Source organism: Pongo pygmaeus, chromosome 1, assembly GCF_028885625.2.
Source record: "Pongo pygmaeus isolate AG05252 chromosome 1, NHGRI_mPonPyg2-v2.0_pri, whole genome shotgun sequence".
In the NCBI taxonomy this organism is placed as follows: domain Eukaryota; kingdom Metazoa; phylum Chordata; class Mammalia; order Primates; family Hominidae; genus Pongo; species Pongo pygmaeus.
The window spans coordinates 186,290,500-186,310,954 of NC_072373.2; the positions used below are offsets into that span (position 1 = coordinate 186,290,500).

The window sequence follows — 20,455 nt, forward strand, 5'->3', positions numbered from 1 at the left end:
CCATCTTTACTAAAAATACAAAAAAATTAGCTGGGCATAGTGGTGCATGCCTGTAGTCTCAGCTGCTCGGGAGGCTGAGGTAGGAGAATCACTTGAACCCAGGAAGCAGAGGTTGCATTGAGCTGAGATCACACCACTGCACTCCAGCGTGGGTGACAGAGCAAGAACAAGAGTCTGTCTCAAAAAAAAAAAAAAAAAAAAAAAAGGAATCAAATGAGAATTAAAGGAGAAATAAGAAAAGGTTTGAGAGAAAGTGATAGATAATAGAGGGCAGGCAAACATGAAACATGATTCAGAATGTATATAACAGGAGAACTTGAAAAAGAAAGTCAAAGCAATAAAACAAAGCAGATGCTAAGAACTGTAATTCAAGAAAACATTCCTGCAATATAAGAAGATATATTGAAAAGGCATATCTCATAGCTGGTAAAATTAGCCCAGAATGATCAACGCTGAGACACGTAAAAGTATTGAACTTTTCTCCATTGCTCTTAATCACAGGAAAAAAAATTACTGAACTTTTTGACCTTTGGGCAGGAACTTAAAAAAAAGAAAAGAGGCCGGGCATGGTGGCTCACACCTGTAATCCCAGCACTTTGGGAGGCCAAGGTGGGCACATCACTTGAGGTCAGGAGTTCGAGACCAGCCTGGCCAACATGGTAAAAACCCGTCTCTACTACAAATACAAAAAATTAGCTGGGTATCGTGGGGGGCACCTGTAATCCCAGCTACTCAGGAGGCTGAGGCAGGAGAATCGCTTGAACCCAGGAGGCTGAGGTTTCAGTGAGCCGAGATCACACCACTGCACTCCAGCCTGGGCAACAGAGCGAGACACCATCTCAGAAAAAAAAAAAAAAAAAAAAAAAATGAGATTTTCATTAGAGTTTTCAATGGAAACACTTTATGCCAGGAGGCAATAAGGTGACATGCTTAAAATATTCAAGAAAATGTAAACCATGCATTTTTATCCAGCTGAGCTGACCATACAGTACAAAGGCCATAGATAAACTGTTATGAACATGTAAGAACTCAGGAAATATCATTCCCATGAGATTATTTCTGAGGAATCTACTAGAGAACAAGCTTCAGACATCAAGAAAAACCTGGATATGCTTCAAAATGAGGAGTAGTGGTAAATATTGAATATATTTGATTGTAGAACTAAAAGTAAATATTGAGGAGAAAGGTGACAGAATGGTACATAATTGTTATATGTGCTGACAATGTAGATAAAGTGCAACCATGACAAATGGGGGAAGGCCGGGCGCAGTAGCTCATGCCTGTAATCCCAGCACTTTGGAAGGCCGAGGTGGGAGGATCACTGGAGGCTAGGAGTTCAAAAACAGCCTGGGCAACATAGCAAGACTCCATCTCTACAGGGAACCAACAGACCATTATCTTTAAGAAGATGGAAAATGGTATTATGCAAATGTATTATTTTATTTAATTAATTAATTTATTTATTTTTTGAGATGGAGAATTGCTCTGTTGCCCAGGCTGGAGTGCAATAGCTCGATCTTGGCTCACTGCAAACTCTGCCTCCCAAGTTCAAGTGATTCTCCTGCCTCAACCTCCAGAGTACCTGGGATTACAGGCACCCATCATCATGCCCAGCTAATTTTTGTATTTTTAGTAGAGATGGGGTTTCACCATGTTGGCCAGGCTGGTCTTGAACTCCTGACCTCCAGTGATCCACCCACCTCAGCCTCCCAAAGTGCTGGGATTACAGGCGTGAGCCACCATGCCCGGCCTGCAAATGTATTATTTTAAAGGTAACAGAACAAAATATTAAACTCCCTAAATCCCAAGTGCAATATTTTTTTAAGGGCTAGATAATGAGAGACAGAAGATAGATGACCATGTAGTAAAATAGTCCATGATTGAAAAAACAAGCACATGGATTGATTTGTATCTATACTATAAATGAGGCTAACTCACATATTATATGAGAGTATTTTCAAGTTGTCAAAGCAAAGTCTAGCTCTATGCTATGTACAAGATACATCTAAAACAAAGAAATTAAGAACATTTAAAAATAACAGGAAGGACAAACACATACTAGGCAAAATGTAAAATACAGGCAGAGGTTATGACGTTGATACCTATCAATATAGAATTGTGACCAAAGGGCATTAAAAAGAAAAAGGAGGACTTTTTTTTTTTTTTTTGAGACAGAGTTTCGCTCTTGTTGCCCAGGCTGGAGTGCAAGGTTCAAGTGATTCCCCTGTCTCAGCCTCCTGAGATTACAGGTGCCCGCCACTACACCAGCTAATTTTTGGTATTTTTAGTAAAGATGGTCTCCAACTCCTGACCTCAGGTGATCTGCCCCCCTTAGCATCCCAAAGTGCTGGGATTATAGGCATGAGCCACCCTGCCTGGCCAGGAGGACCTTTTCATAATGTTAATGGATAAATTAACAATGGAGATACTACATATATATATATATTACACATATATAATGTATATATATACTCAACACAACAATCAACTTTCATAAAGTAAAAACTACAAGAGCTATAGACAAAGTAGAAACACGTTAGCAAGAGAAAATTTTAATACACACTCATTCCAAGACAAATCAAGTGGACAAAAAAGTGAATAAGTATTTAGAAAATCAAATCTCTGATGCAGTATAGGCGAGCGCCAAAATTGGTGCTTAGCCCAGGAGGATTCTTGGCTTTCCCCAGGAAAAAATTCAAGGACAAGAAGGTAGTCTTAGACAGCAATTTTTTATTGAATGGTACTGCTCCTCTGGGAGCAAAGCTAATTCATAGGCAATGTGCCCAAAGTCAGCAACTTATGGGTTGTTGGCAGTTGTATTTATACTCACTTATACCCACTTTCGATTACATGCAAATTAAGGGGTGGACTAATGCCAATTGAGGAGCAGGTTATTTAGAACTTTCTAGGAAAGGGGCGGTAACTTCCAGGTCATTTCCATGGCATTTATAAGCTGTCATGGCACTAGTATGAATGTCTTATGCTAATGAGAAATGAGGGCAGCTAGGGATCGTTTTAGTCCTCATCTGCTTGTTTCTTTCTTTTTTTTTTTTTTTTGAGACAGGGTCTTACTCTGTCACCCAGGCTGGAGTACGGTGGTGCGATCTGGGCTCACTGCAGCCTCCACCTCCCAGGTTCAAGCGATTCTCCTGCCTCAGCCTCCCGAGTAGCTGGGAATACAGGCACGCGCCACCATACCCGGCTAATATTTTGTATTTTTGGTGGCGCTGGGGTTGTGCCCTTTTGCCTAAGCTGGTCTTGAACTCCTGGGCTCAAGCAATCCACCCTCCTTGGCCTCCCAAAGAGCAGGGATTACAGGCATGAGCCACCCTGCACTTGGGCCCTATTTATTTTCCAAAAGAATTTTATAATCAATTTCTCTGGTTCCAGAAAATTTAAAAAAACTGCAGATTTTTAAATGGAAATCACATTTAGTTTATAAATTTTAACTTAGAATTGGATTGGTATCTTTCTGATATTAAATCTTTTTTTTTTGAGATGGAGTCTCGCTCTGTCACCCAGGTTGGAGTGCAGTGGCGCAATCTTGGCTCACTGCAAGCTCCGCCTCCCGAGTTCATGCCATTCTCCTGCCTCAGCCTTCCAAGTAGCTGGGACTACAGGCACCCACCACCAAGCCCAGCTAATTTTTTGTATTTTGTTTAGTAGAGATGGGGTTTCACCATGTTAGCCAGGCTGGTCTCGAACTCCTGACCTTGTGATTCACCCGCCTCAGCCTCCCAAAGTGCTGGGATTACAGGCATGAGCCACTGCGCCCAGCCATGATATTAAATCTTCTAATCAAGAACATGGTGTGTTTTTCCATTAGTTCAAGTCTACTTTTGGTCCCATAAGATGTTTTTGTGTATTTGTCTGTTTTGAGACGGAGTCTCGCTTCATCACTCAGGCTGGAGTGCAGCAACACAAATCTCAGCTCACTGCAACCTCTGCCTCCTGGGTTCAGCAGGAGCGATTATCCTGCCTCATCTCCCAGGTAGCTGGGATTATAGGCACAAGCACCACAATGCCTAGCTAATTTTGTATTTTTAGTAGAGATGGGGTTTCCCATGTTGGCTAAGCTGGTCTCAAACTCCTGGCTTCAAGTGATCCACCTGCCTTGGCCTCCCAAAATGCTGGGATTACAGGCGTGAGCCACCACACCCAGCCCCTAGGAGTCTTGTGTAGATTTCCTTGTGTCATTTTGCATAATTCTTATTAAACTTGGGATTGTATTTGGTTTTGTTTGTTTTTGCTATTGTCAATGGAGTTTGGGATCTCTTCCATTATTTTTTTCAAGTAGTTAATGTGTATATATAAAGACTTCTTACTTCTGTTTGTTAATTTTATATCTTGCTACTTACAAAACACTTTTACTGTTCATAGAAGTTTTCCATTGATGATAGTAAGTTTCCCAGAAATATATCATCTGTACATTAATGTGATTTTATTTCTTTTCCAATTTTTATCCCTCTAATTTCTTTCTCTTATATTAAAATAGTGGGCATACGTATCTTGTTTCTGATTTTGGCAGTACATTTCAACACCAAGTATCTGGCACCAACTTGGGGTCCTAGAATTCAATTTAATTCTGACACTAACTATCTGACCCCACAGGTTAAGGGGCTTAGTCCCACAAGACTGCTTCCATTTCTTAGGCCACTTACAAGTGCTGGGTATCCCCAAGTCACCTGCATTTCTGACCAGCTGGCTTCAAATCTGGGACTTTCTACAACCCCCTCAGGTTGACAATGCATTAAGAACAACTTATAGAACTCAGGAAAGTGCTATATTTATGATTGCCATTTTATGATAAGGGACACAAACAGACAGATGAAGACAGGTATGGGTAGAGATGGGGGTGTGTTAGGGCATTTGGAATTGGGGCTTTTTTGTTGGGTTTCTGTTTATAAATGTGTATTTCTACAGAAATCTGTCTGTTTAAACTTTATGTCTCTACTGGGATCAATTTTGATAAATTATATTTTTCTAGAAAATTATCTATTGCATCTAGATTTTCAAATTTATTTGCATAGACTTGTACGAATTAGTAGGCTCTGTTTTGATGGACAGCCATGTTTCCCTGGTACACTTGTGCTTTCTTGCTTGTTCAACCATTTTACCCTTCTGCTTCTGTTCATCAACCATTGATTCTTCTCAACTAACCACAAAATTCTTTTTTTAAAAAAATTATCTAGGCCAGGCACAGGGGCTCATACCTGTAATCCCAGCACTTTGGGAGGCCGAGGCGTTCAGATCACCTGAGGTCAGGAGTTTGAGAACAGCCTGGCCAACATGGTGAAACCTCGTTTCTACTAAAAATACAAAAATTAGCTGGGTATGGTGGTGAGCACCTGTAATCCCAGCTACTTGGGAGGCTGAAGCAGGAGAATCACTTGAACCTGGGAGGCAGAGGTTGCAGTGAGCTGAGATCATGCCACTGCACTCCAGCCTGGGTGACAGAGTGAGACTCCATCCACCCCGCCAAAAAAAATTATCTAATAGTTGGTGTTTTCAAATAATTCTTTTTATTTAGGTATTACTTTTACTGTTTCTATTTTTTAATTCACCAATTTTTACTCTTATTGTATTAATTCCTTTCTTTGATCTTGTTCTTCGTGACTTTGGTGTTTCATTTATTTACTTTCATTTTCATTGACATAGATAGTTAATACTATGAATTTTCCTCTCATAACTGCTTTTTCTGTAACTATTCATATGTGATGTTTTCATTGTCAGTAGTATCATTTTCTTTTAAAAAAAAAACAAAAAAAAACGGAGTCTTGCTGTGTTGCCAGGCTGCAGTGCAGTAGTGTGATCTCAACTCATTGCAACTTTTGACTCCCTGGTTCAAGCAATTCTCCTGCCTCAGCCCCCCGAGTAGCTGGGATTATAGGCACGCACCACCACGCCTGGCTAATTTTTGTACTTTTAGTAGAGATGGGGTTTCACAGTGTCGGCCAGGATGGTCTTGGACTCCTGGCCTCAGGTGATCTGACCGCCTCGGCCTCCCAAAGTGCTGGGATTACAGGCGTGAGCCACTGTGCCCGGCCAGTAGTATCATTTTCCTTTTTCTTTTTTCTTTTTTTTTTTTTTTTGAGACGGAGTCTTGCTCTGTCACCCAGGCTGGAGTGCAGTGGCGCGATCTCAGCTCACTGCAACCTCCGCCTCCCAGGTTCAAGCAATTCTCCTGCCTCAGCCTCCCATGTAGCTGGGACTACAGGTGCCTGCCACCACGCACGGCTAATTTTTGTATTTTTAGTAGAGACGGAGTTTCACCATGTTGGTCAGGCTGGTCTTGAACTCCTGACCTTAGGTGATTCGCCTGCCTCAGCCTCCCAAAGTGCTGGGATTACAGGCGTGAGCCACCATGCCCGGCTTATCATTTTCAATAAGTCAATTCTAAACTTTTTATTTTCCATTTATTGTGGGAATTATTTTAAAATATGCGCATTTTTAAAAACTTCCCAGTGGAAGAAACTTTGTTATTATTATCAATTATCAATTTATTGCATTGTAGTCAGAAAATACTATATGTATTATTTGTGTTTGATTGAGGTTTTTTCTTTTGGCCTAAAATATCTACTTTTATGCACATTCCATCTGCACTTCAAAAAGTATATTTTCCGGTATTGAAATTCCAAGTTTTATATGTATTTGTAAGTTTCCATATTGACTATGATGTTTAGGTCAGTACTACTCAAAGTAACCATTCTCCTGTGTCACTGAGCACACATTTAGACTCCGCTGCCTTTTTTTAAAAAAAGCATGATTTTCTCTGTGAAAGAAATAATGCATTGATTTACATTCTGGAGCAAGCATCTACCTTGTTGCATCTGGTAGCCACAGTTCATGGACTGGCACCAGTCTGTAACCACAGTTTGACTAGCACTACGATGGAGGAGACTGGCAGGACTTATTTCCTGGTCTCCATGGGATGAAGTGAAAAAACCATCAGAAACCAGCAGATGAGAGGCCAGGCGCCATGGCTCATGCCTGCAATTCCAGCACCTTGGGAGGCTGAGGCAGGTGGATCGCTTAAGCTCAGGAGTTCAGGACCAGCCTGGGCAACATGGTGAAACCCCATCTCTAATACATAATACAAAAATTATCTGGGTGTGGTGGTGGGTGCCTGTAATCCCAGCTACTCGGGAGGCTGAGGTGGGAGGATTTGCTTGAGCCCAGGAGGCAGAGGTTGCGGTGAGCCAAGATCGTGCCACTGCACTCCAGCCTGGGTGATAGAGCAAGACCCCATCTCAAAAATAATAAAAATAAGAATAAATTACGCAGTCTCAGATATTGCTTTATAGCAGTGCAAGAATGACCTAACACAGATGGTGTTGGGATGACTGATAATCGTGTAGATAAAGATAAAATTGGATTAATTCCTCATTCTTTATATTAGGATAAATTCCAAATCGATCAATATCTAAACATAAAATTAGTAAAGTCATAAAATATTAGAGAAAAACTTCTTAGGTATTCATTGTCAAAAAATATATATAATTTAAAAATTAGAGAAAACTATAGGTTAATTTTTTCACAATCTGGAAATGGTGAGGACTTTCCTAACTGTGATTCCATATTCAGGTTTAATAAAGGAAAAATGGATAACTTTGTCTACCTAAATATTCTTAAAATTGTATGCACAAAATACTGTATGGAAAGTCAAAAGTTAAATAAACAATTGAGACCAAATACTTGTAACTTATATCACAAAATACCAACATCCCTAATATGTAAAATCCTATTCTGACAACCCATTAGAAAAATGGGGAAATTACAGAAAAACAAATGAAAATGGCTCTTAAATATATGAAAAGATGTTCACTTTGCTCATATTAAGAGAAATAATAAGAGAGATGCACATTAAAACTAAATGGAGATACCATTGCTCATCTATCAGTTTTGCAAAAATCCCAAACTTGACACACTGAGTTGGTGAGACGGTGGAGAAATAGGTACTTTCCTATATTGTTGATGGAGATGTAAATGGTACAACTATGTGGGGGGATTTGACAACATCTAGCAACATTACATATGTATTTACTCTGCCCAAGCAACCCTTCTTCCAAGTATCTACATCTGAGAATTCAATGCCAAAACCACAAAATGATGACTGCTCAAGGCTATTTATTACAGCACATTTTGTAATCATGAAAGACTATAAGCAGCCCACATCTCTATCTGCAGAGAATAGGTGAATAGACAATGAATGATACATACATGCACTGAACTACTATTCAGCTGTAAAAAAAAAAAAAAAAAAAAAAGAATATCTTTATAAGGCCAGGCACAGTGGCTCACACCTGTAATCCCAGCACTTTGGGAGGCCGAGGTGGGCGGATCATTTGAGGTCAGGAGTTCGAGACCAGACTGGCCAACATGGTGAAACCCCGTCTCTACTAAAAATACAAACATTAGCCGGGCATGGCAATGGGTGCCTATAATCCCAGCTACTTGGGAGGCTGAGGCAGGAGAATTGCTTGAGCCTGGGAGGTGGAGGTTGCAGTGAGTAGAGATCACGCCATTGCACTCCAGCCTGGGCAACAGAGCGAGACTCCGTCTCAAAAAAAAAAAAAAAACAAAACTCTATAAGTTGTTAGAGAATGAAAATGAGAAGAAGTAACATACAGAAGAGTATTATAGTATTGCATTTTTTTGTGTATGAATGGAATAAAAATAAAAGTATATGCATATACATTTGCTTCCATTTTCAAAATTTAAAGGTGTTAAAAACTAATGGAAATAATTACCTATTGGAAAAAGGATAGGGGTGGAAGCTATAACTTTCTGATGTGCCTTGTTTTATAGTTTTGATAAAAATATATACAAAATTAAAAATAAATTTTACAAAAAAGTAATCACTATAAAAAACTGAATAAAAACCCATTGGTCTATCAAGCTGTGTCATAACCACACAGCGAATTCTTTCACGTAATTTTGAAACAGTATAATTGTGTACAGCGTATAGTGGGACAGTGTATACAGGCTGTACAATATATAGTGAGATATATCTGAACAAAACAAATATAAAGAAATCTTAAGCAGTATTCAGTAGACTTATTGCTGGTAATAATACTGGTATTGGTATTTCAAAACTATTATATTTATATAATGGGATAAAGCAAATGCCACTAGGAACCAAGATCTTCGGTGTGTTTTAGTCCATTTGTGTTGCTATAATTTATAAGAAAAAGAAATGTCTGTGATCTGTGACACTCATCCTCCCCCATTCCTCCTTCCTCCCCACTCCTGGTTCTCTGACATTTACACTGAGACTGAATTACCACCCACCAGCGTTCCTGGTTCTCCGGCTTGCAGATGACATATTGTGGGACTTTTTGTCCTCCATAATCACATGAGCCAATTCCCATAATAAATTCCCTCTTATATTTCTATATATTCTATTGGTTCTGTTTCTTTGGAGAACTCTGAGAAATATAGTATCAGTTTACATGGAAGATAGAGAAATATGTTAAATGACATTCCAAGGTTACAAATTCAAAGCCAGGATGTGGGAAATCACACATGACAAATTACCCAGTTTCTTCAATAAATAAATGGCATAAAACTAGAACTAAATGACACAACGAACAACAACAACAAAAAGCCATTCTATTGATTAAAAGAGACTTAAGAGCAGCAGCCATCGGCCCTGTCAAGATGGTGGCTCCTTGGAGCTCAGTGGCTGGGAGGCAGCTTGGGGCTCCTATTGGTACACAGCGAGTATGTGGTGGTGATGGCTTATGCCAAATTATCTGTTGCATGCTTGAAAGTTAATGTCGGGCCAGGCGTTGTGGCTCCCAGCACTTTGGGAAGCCCAGACAGCGGATCGCTTGAGCTCAGGAGTTTGAAACTAGCTTGGGCAACATGGCAAAACCCCATCTCTACTAAAAATACAAAAAAATTGCCAGGTGTGGTGGTGCGTGCCGGTGGTCCCAGCTATTCTGGAGGCTGAAGTGGGAGGATCCCTTGAGCCCAGGAGGCGGAGGTTGCAGTGAGCAGAGATTGTGACACTGCACTTCAGCCTGTGTGACACAGAGAGACCCTGCCTCAAAAAAAAAAAAAAAAAAAGAAAAGAAAAGAAAAAAGTTAATGTCATAGATAGCCACTGGGGAGGTTCAAGGGAAGATATATCAATTTTGACAACTGAAGACAACATTGTTTCTTAGCTGGTAAAAATATTAAACTTTTAAGGAAAACAGAAATATAATGTTTATTACGAATTTCCAGCCAAACAAAGGGCAGACACGCTGGCTTTCAATGCTCTCCTTGAATAGAAGCTGCCTCCTCTAGCGCTTCACACATTCTGGGTTGAAAGCCACAATTACTCTACTGTGACAAAGCCATGGTGTTGGTTTGCTTCATAGATTCCTTTTCCCTTGGGTTTGATCCTGCCTGGAAAAATGTCTGCAACAGCACTGATCGGATTATCCTGACCAGAGGAGAGCCTCTTCTTTACCGCCTGTGAGAAGTGGAATCATGGATATAGAGATGCTAAGAAGTGCCTAAATCTTCTGGCAGATAGACTGTGAACATCTCAGCTTTTCCTTGGATATACGCGTTCTACTTTGGTTACCTATGTGTTTGGTTTCCTTGCACCTCTGTGTAAAGTGCACTTTCCTCAAGTTCAGTTACAAGAACATTTGGAACATCTCTCCAACCTGCGTTCCTTTTGCGATGCTCTCCTAAATAGTTATTTTAGGCTTAGCGTTGGAGATGGATGACAATCTTCACCAAAACCCTCAACTTCCTCCTTGGAAACTGCCAACATTCAAATTGACATCAGTGGAGGAAGAAAGTAATTCCTTATGTTAAATTAAATAATAAGTACTCATTAAATATATAGCTTATTTCCAAATAAAATGTTTTTAATTTAAAAATTATAAAAAGACTTTTAAAATATGCTCTTTATTTTTAAAAAATTTTTTAATCTAACTTAATGGTTATTTCAAAATAGGAAACAAAATTAAAAAACAATAAATGGAAAATATATATTAAAAGTTATAAATATGAAAAAATACATATTTTGAAAATATATTTTTAATTAAAAAAGGTTAAAAATATTTTATATTAAAAAAACTCAGCCTGACATGGTGGCTCATGCTTGTAATCCCAGCACCTTGGGAGGCTGACAGGAGGATCACTTGAGGCCAAAAGATCAAGACCAACCCAGGCAACATAGCAAGACCCTGCCTTCCTAAAAAATAAAAAATAAAAAATAAGTTACAGGGGCACACCTGTAGTCCTAGACACACAGGAGGCTGAGGTAGGAGGATCATTTGAGCCCAGTGTGTTGAGACTGCAATGAGCTATGATTATGCCACTGCACTCCAGCCTGAGCAATAGAGTGAAACCCTGTCTCTGAATAAAAAGGAAAAAAAAAATTGTATACACTATATTTTTGTCGTAAAATAAAGTAACTAGTTATTTAAAAATATATATACAATTGACCGGGCGTGGTGGCTCACGCCTGTAATCCCAGCACTTTGGGAGGCTGAGGTGGGCAAATCACTTGAGGCCAGGTGTTCGAGACCAGCCTGGCCAACTTGGTAAAACCCCATCTCTACTAAAAATACAAAAAATTATCTGGGCGTGGTGGTGGGCGCCTGTAATCCCAGCTACTCAGGAGGCTGAGGCAGGAGAATCCCTTGAACCCGGGAAGCAGAGGTTGTGGTGAGCCAAGATCATCACGCCACTGCACTCCAGCCTGGGCAACAAGACCAAAACTCTGTCTCAAAAAAAAAAAAAAAAAAAAAGAAGACCAGGCACTGTGGCTCACGCCTGTAATCCCAGCACTTTGGGAGGCTGAGGCAGGCGGATCACCTGAGGTCGGGAGCTCGAGACCAGCCTGGTCAGCATGGTGAAACCCCGTCTCTACTAAAAATACAAAAATTAGCCGGGCTTGGGGGCAGGCGCCTGTAATCCCAGCTACTCGGGAGGCTGAGGCAGGAGAATCGCTTGAACCCAGGAGGTGGAGGTTGCAGTGAGCGGAGATAGCACCATTGCACTCTAGCCTGGGTAACAGAGCGAGACTCCATCTCAAAAAAAATATATATATATATGTATATATATATGTATATGTGTATATATATATGTATATGTATATATATACACACACACAGTCATCCCTTGGTATACACAGGGGGATTGGTTCTAGGACCCCGAAGTGTACTAAAATCGATGCATACTCAAGTCCCCCAGTCTGCCCTGCAGAACCTGCATATACAATAAGTTGGCTCTCCATATACAAGGGTTTCATATGCCATTAATACTGTAGTTTTGATGCATGTTTGGTTGAAAAAAATTAATATGTAAGTAGATTTGCACAGTTCAAACTTCTGTTGCTCAACAGTCAACCATAAATAAATCAAGACAAAAAGTCCAAACATGTAATCAATGATCTAAAAAAGTCATAATAAGGTTCATTTTAAAAGTTTATTTTAAAAGTTTCGTGCATAATCAAATTGACTAATTAAAAAATTATTTATCTTTCTAAAAATTAAACTTTAATGCTAAAACTACATTAATACAAAACAAAAAAAATGGTCCCCTATGTTAAAATAATAAGATTTTCTTAAAATATTAATTTACACTTAATAAAATTACTACAAGTGGCCAGGTGCAGTGGCTCATGCCTGTAATCCCAGTACTTTGGGAGAGCAAAGTGGGTGGATCACCTGAGGTCAGGAGTTCGAGACCAGCCTGACCAACACTGTGAAACCCCCAACTCTGTAAAAATACAAAAATTAACCAGGTGTGGTGGTGCACACCTGTAATCCCAGTTACTCAGGAGGCTGATGCAGGAGAATTGCTTGAACCCAGGAGGTGGAGGTTACAACGAGCCAAGATTGTGCCACCACACTCCAGCCTGGGCAACAAGAGCAAAACTCTTCCTAAAAAAAAAAAAAAAAAAGAATGATGTTGGTCTCATAGAATGAGTTAGGGAGAAGTCCTGTCTCCTCAATTTTTTGGGAAAGTTTTAGTAGGAATGGTACTAGTTCTTCTTTATACATCCAGTAGAATTCAGCTATGAATACATCTGGTCCTGGGCTTTTTCCACTTGGTAGGCTTTTTATTACTTGATTTAATTTCAGAACTCATTACTGGCATGTTCAGGGTTTCTGTTTCTTCCTAGTTTAATCCTGGGAGGTTGTAGGTTTCCAGGAATTTTTTTTATTTCTTGTAAGTTTTCGAGTTTGTGTGAATAGAGGTGATCATAACAGTGTCTGAGAGTTTTTTGTATTTTTGTGGGGTCAGTAGCAATGTCCCCTTTGTCATTTCTAATTGTGTTTATTTGGGTCTTCTCTCTTCTTCTCTTTATTAGTCTAGCTCATGGTCTATTAATCTTACTATTCTTTCAAATAACAAACTTCTGGATTAATTTTTTGTTTGTTTGTTTGTTTGTTGGTTTTTTTGCATCTCAATTTCATTCAGTTCAGCTCTGATTTTGGTTATTTCTTGTCTTCTGCTGACTTTGGGGTTGGTTTGCTCCTATTTTTCTAGTTCCTCTGTGTGTGATGTTAGGTTGTTAATTTGAGATTTTTATAACTTTTTGATATGGGCATTTAGAACTATAAGCTTTCCTTTTAACATTGCTTTAGCTGTGTCCCAGAAATTCTGCTTTGTTGTATCTTTGTTCTCATTAGTTTCAAAGAATTTCTTGATTTCTGCCGTAATTTCATTGTTTACCCAAAAATCATTCAGGAGCAGGTTGTTTAATTTCCCTGCAATTGTATGGCTTTGGGCAAAAAAACTCTCATCAAATTTTAACCATGGCTATTCTAAGACTTTGTTTAATCCACAGATATTATTTTAAATTCTTCCCTAAAAACATTTGCCATCAGCTATAATATAAAATTACTTTTCACTAAAAAGGCCTCTAGCAAATATTCTTAGACACAAATTTCTGATAACTTTAAAATCAGTCAACTAAATGAAAATTATTAAAACTCTAATAAAAACTAATAGGTTCATAAAAACTACTAAACAAGATCAAACAAAACAAAAAGTTAACTAATTAAAAAAATAAAAACAACGTTTTATAACTGTTATTCAAGATACTGTTAGTTCTGGCTAAGCATAATCCCAGCAGTTTGGGAGGCCAAGGTGAGAGAACTGCTTGAGCCTGGGAGTTGGAGACCTGCCTGGGCAACATAATGAGACCTTGTCTCTATTACTTTTTAAACAATTATAAAATAAAATACTGTTACTTCTTTAAGTAGTGCTTTAAGTACTGTTTCCTTTTCCATTAAAAAATGTTCAACCGGACATGGTGGCTCACACCTGTAATCCCAACATTTTGGGAGGTCAAGGCAGGAGGGTCACTTGAAGCCAGGTGTTCAAGACCAGCCTAGGCAACAAAGTGAGACCCCCCCATCTCTATAAAAAATTTTTAAAAATGTGTCAGGTGTGCTAGCGTATACCTGTAGTCCCCACTTGGGAGGCTGAGGCAGGAGGATTGCTTGAGTTTAGGAGTTCAGAGGCTGCAGTGGAGCTATGAATGCATCACTGCACTCCAGCCTGGGCAGTAAAGTGAGACCCCATTTCTATAAAATAAAAAATAAAAATAAGGAAAATTTTCTCTCATATACTATCTATAGTTTACAATAATAGCCTGAGCAACATAGCGAGAACTTGTCTCTACTAAAAATAAAAAAAAAACTAGCTGGGCAAGGTGGCACATGCCCTGTGGTCTCAGCTACTCAGGAGGCTGAGGTGGACAGATCGCTTGAGCCTGGGAGATTGAGGCTGCAGTGAGCCTGATCGTGCCACTGTACTCCAGCCTTGGTGACAGAGTAAGACCCTGTCTCAAAAATAATAATATTAATAATTTACTAATTATACTTTTACAAACAAAAAACATTTGCTTTTTCTCCTTAATTTCTTAAAAAATTCAAAAACTATTTGTATTATTTTTATAACAACATAATTATTTACACAAATTCAATTAACATCTACTCTATAAAAAAATACAATTAAAAATGTTAGTTATATTACTAAGATTTAAACTAAACTGTCATATTTTTAAATGCACATAAAATGCTTAACTTCAAGAGTTCTCAACCTTACAATAAATAAATAAAAATTGTTACTTTCTTACAGGCTCAAAAACCATAAGACTATAAAAAAAATCTAAAATCTGCTTTGATTTGGTTTCCCAGCCTGAAAAAAGTTTTTAAATCTGAGATTTCTATATAATCAACTTTTTAAAAAAATTATGTTTCTAAAAAGCCTATAAAACACCTATTATTAGATTATAACCCCATCCATTATTTTCAAATTCCTTTTATCTACCTGTACACTATACTAAATCCTTAATTTTTCCAATTTCCTCCAAAATTTGGGTACAACTCCCCAGTGAAAAACAAAAAATACTCTGTTTCTAAACTAAAACGAAATAACTTTTAAAAACCAAGTCTCATGCCTGATATATGGGCCACACAAAACATTCACCAAACCACCGATATTATGACCAAAGACATTAAAACTGCAACCCCCAGAAAAAGTTAATGGTTTTTACTTGTGGAAGGAAGTCTTGGTTAAAAAAAAAAAAAAAGTTAATGTTTTCATGTTATAGACAACTTTTTCCAAGATATCAGAGCAAGAGTCTGTATCATAATAAAACTTTTATCCCTCTTAATGCCTACCTTTTTCATTGAACAGAAATATATAATTAAAATTTCGCAATCAATAACTTCTGCTAGTAACATAAAAGCTAACCTAGGCCAGGTGTGGTGGCTCATGCCAGTAATCCTAGTGCTTCGGGAGGCCAAAGTAAGAGGATCACTTGAGGCCAGGAGTTTGAGGTCAGCCTGATCAACATAATGAAACTTTGTCTCTACAAAAAAGAAAAAAAGCGAGCCAGGCTTCATGGTGCAGGCCTATAGTTCCAGCTACTCAGGAGGCTGAGGCAGGAAGATCCCTGGAGCCCAGGAGTTCAAGGCTACAGTGAGCTATGATGGCACCACTAGACCCCAGCCTGGATGACAGAGCAAGACCCTGTCTCTTGAAAAAAAAAAGAAGAAGAAGAAGAAGAAGAACTTAAAAAAAATCCTTTAATATCCATTAGTTGAAATTTTAAAAAGCTAGAGTGGTAGGTGCAGTGGCTGACACCTGTAATCCCAGCACTTTGGAAGAATGAGGTGGGAGGGTTGCTTGAGCCCAGTGGTTCGAGACCAGCCAGGGCAATATAGGAAGACTCCATTTCTACAAACAAGCAAACAAACAAACAAAAAAGGCAGCTGTGGTGGCACGCGCCTGTCGTCCCAGCTACTCGGAAGGCTGAGGTGGGAGGATGGCTTGAGCCTGGGAGATCAAGGCTGCAGTTAGCATGACCCAGCCTGAGTGACAGGGAAAGATCCTGCCTCAAAATAAAATAAAATTTAATTTAATTTAAATTTAAAATAAATAAATTTTAAAAGTCTATACTATTACTAATATTACATGCTATACCTAAATAAATTCCTCTAAAAAGGCTAAGATCCACTTATAGAAAATTAACAAAACAGGTCATATAATTACAAGTGTAACTAAATTCCCTATGGTCGTTTAATTTATTCAATTGGTAGTCTTTAAGTCTCAGTTCATGGCCCAAAACCATTATACAAACTAAAATTGTCATATTGCTAATAATTTACTCTAATTTTCCCTTTTAAAACTTTGTATCTATTGCTTGTTAAATTTTCACAAAAATACAGCTCTTAACAAAATAATGCTGCCCCAAAACTTTAAAATAAGAACAAAAGACTGAAAAACAGCCTGTAATCCCAGCACTTTGGGAGGCCTAGGTGGGCAGATCACGAGGTCAGGAGATCAAGACCATCCTAGCTAACAGGGTGAAACCCTGTCTCTACTAAAAATACAAAAAAAAAATAATAAGTAGCCGGTGGCAGTCGCCTGTAGTCCCAGCCCCTAGGGAGGCTGAGGCAGGAGAATGGCATGAACCTGGGAGGCGGAGCTTGCAGTGAGCCGAGATCACGCCACTGCACTCCAGCCTGGGCAACAGAGCGAGACTCTGTCTCAAAAAAAAAAAAAAAAAAAAGACTGAAAAACGAACAAAAATAAACTTAATAATACACACTAGATAAACAGCCTAAGGGCCATTTTCTTCAAACTCCATTGTTACTCAAACATGACTAAAATCATTTTGCCATCGACTCTCAGTTGCCAATTATTCCCTGCAACAAGAGATGAGACCAACAACCAAGACAGGTTAATCCTGACACCGAAGGACATCAAAGCCTAACTACAAAGTAATTGATCAGTAATACTTTCAAAAACAGATTTGGGCCGGGCGCAGTGGCTCATGTCTGTAATTCCAGTACTTTGGGAGACCAAGGCAGGTGGATCACTTGAGCTCAGGAGTTTGAGACCAGTATGGGCAACATGGCAAGACCCCTGTCTTTTTGTCTTTTTTTAAAAATTAAATTAATTCTTTAAAAAAATTTTAATCAAAAACAATATATAAAAGTTGGTAAAATCATAATAAAATCAGGAATATTTTAAAAATGATAACAAATTGGCTGCGTGCAGTGGCTCTAGCCTTAATTCCAGCACTTTGGGAGACTGAGGTGGGCAGGTTGCTTGAGCCGAGGAGTTCAAAACCAGCTTGGGCAACATGGCAAGACCCTGTCTCTACAAAAAATTTAAAAAGTAGCCAGGTATGGTGGTGTGCACCTGTAGTTCCAGCCAGTTGGGAGGCTGAGGTGGGAGGATTGCTTAAGCCCAGAAAGTTGAGGCTGCAGTGAACTCAGTTCATACCACTGCACTCCAACCTGGGTGACAGAGCAAGACCCTGTCAAAAAAAAAAAAAGAAAACAACTCATAAGACTTAAGCGATAAAGTGAGAGTTGTCATACTTGCATGCCTAATAACAAAAACTATCACAAAACACTACAAAACTACAACCTTACACAAAGATATCACAGTTCTGTAGAAAAAGAACACTTCTACATGGACACTTGCCCAACAACTACAAATGGTGTCACTCTTGTTATTGATATTTATAGCCCAAGATAATTATTTCAAAACAATTGTATAAATCCTCATTTTTTCTTTAAAAATTTTTGTCTTCCTTTACCTCCATAAATATACACATGGTTTCACACAATACAGTGTCTTATAGTTATACTATAACATATTACTATTACAATACTCTAGTCCCATGTAAATACCTTTTTCTTTCAAAAAGCCTCCCTGGGCCGGGTGCGGTGGCTCATGCCTGTAATCCCAGGACTTTGGGAGGCCGAGGCGGGCGGATCACAAGGTCAGGAGATCAAGACCATCGTGGCCAACATGGTGAAACCCTGTCTGTACTAAAAAATGGAAAAAATTAGCCGGGCATGGTGGCGGGTGCCTGCAGTCCCAGCTACTAGGGAGGCTGAGGCAGAAGAATGGTGTGAACCCAGGAGGCGGAGCTTGCAGTGAGCCAAGATCGTGCCACTGCACTCCAGCCTGGGCCAGCCTGGGCAACAGAGCAAGACTCCGTCTCAAAAAACAAACAAATAAACAAACAAAAAGCCTCTCTGTTTTTTATTTAAACTACCACAAGAGTTATCACCATCAGCATGCTTTGTGCCCAAACCTTTGCCTCAAGTCATATGATTATTGCAGTAATTTCTTACACTAAGTATGTGAGGTCAAAAATGTTTTTAAAAAGTATAAAGAAGACTAAAATAAAACAAACTTTCTATACTATATATATATTTTTTAACTAGAAAGTTTGCATTCCAACTTAGCAATACACATTAAATAATGTCAAAGTGAACTCTAAATGAACTTGGAAAAAAGAAAATACATCGTGCTGTATGTATTTTTTAAAAGAAGAAAGCGGCCGGGCGCGGTGGCTCACACCTGTAATCCCAGCACTCTGGGAGGCCGAGGCGGGCGGATCACGAGGTCAGGAGATGGAGACTGTCCTGGCTAACACGGTGAAACCCCGTCTCTACTAAAAAATACAAAAAATTAGCCGGGCGTGGTGGCAGGCGCCTGTAGTCCCAGCTACTTGGGATGCTGAGCCAGGAGAATGGTGTGAGCCTGGGAGGCGGAGGTTGCAGTGAGCTGAGATCGTGCCACTGCACTCCAGCCTGGGCACAGAGCGAGACTCCATCTCAAAAAAAAAAAAAGAGAAGAGAAGAAAGCCTGCTTTAATCTTGGCAGACTTTTGCCTTTGGTTTACATGTTGCTGACCAAAAGACACAATTCTTTTCTGAATGTGTGTTCAATTTATTCAAGTTAATTTACTCAATTTGTCAGTTTTTTTTAGGCCAATCTGAATGTTCAATCTTCATCTCTTTGGCTAAGGCCTTTTCTTCTGTTTAGAAATCTGATTTCTGGGATGGGTGTGGTGGCTCATGCCTGTAATCCCAGCACTTTGGGAGGCCGAGGCGGGCAGATCACTTGAGGTCAATAGTTCGAGACCAGTATGGCCAACATGGTGAAACCTGGTCTCTGCTAAAAATACAAAAATTAGCTGGATGCAGTGGTGCATGCCTGTATTCCCAGCTACTTGGGAGGCTGAGACAGAAGAATCGCTTGAACCTGGGAGGCAGAGGTTGCAGTGAGCTGAGATGATGTCACTGCACTCCAGCCTGGGCAACAGAGCAAGACTCCCTCTCAAAAAAAAAAAAAAAAAAAAAAAAGAAAAAGTAAAGAAATCTGATTTCTGTTTTAGAAACTAGGAAAAATATTAATTATTTCAACAGAAAAGTGTGTATTTAACTTGAGACAGAGAGACAGAGAAAGAGAGAGAGAGACACTTATCAACCAAATGAAATATGTAGTCTTGTTTCAGTCCTGATTTAAATAAACCACCTTCAAAAGACATTTAGGGACAATTAGGAAAACTGAACACGGACTGGTCATTATACTAGGGATGTGAAAGGAAAATAAACCTTAGATCCCAAAATCACTGTGCTAAAGGGAAAAGTCATGCTGCGGACTGCTTAGGACAAACCTGCCTCCCATTCCATTCAGTCGTCCCTCTGCTCACTGAGATAAATGCATATCTGATTGCCTACTTTGGAAAGGCTAATCAGAAACTCAAAAGAATGTAACTGTGTCTCTCACCTACTTATGGCCTGGAACCCCCTCCCCTCCTCCCCTTTTCGAGTTGTCCCACCTTTCCAGACTGAACCAATATGCAGCTTACATCTATTGATTGACGTCTCATGTCTCTCTAAAATGTATAAAACCAAGCTGCATCCTGACCACCTTGGGCACATGTCATCAGGACCTCCTGAGACTGTGTCATGGGTGTGCGTTCTTAACTTTGGCAAAATAACCTTCTTAAATTGACTAAGACCTGTCTCAGATATTTTGTGTTCACATTTGGCAACCACGAAGGGACCCTGAGTGGAGGTGGCCCTGACCTTTGATAAATCTCCTACTGGTGCTTGGTACCAGCTTGAGCTATACCTTTTTTTTTTTTTTTCTTCAGATGGAGTCTCGCTCTGTC

The 20,455-nt window shown here is 39.3% G+C and overlaps 1 pseudogene; it reads left to right on the top strand.

Moving 5' to 3' along the window:
* Positions 1–9,660: 9,660 nt before the first annotated feature.
* LOC129045146 (metaxin-3-like) lies at positions 9,661–10,815 on the top strand (annotated as a pseudogene).
* The last annotated feature ends 9,640 nt before the right edge of the window (positions 10,816–20,455 follow it).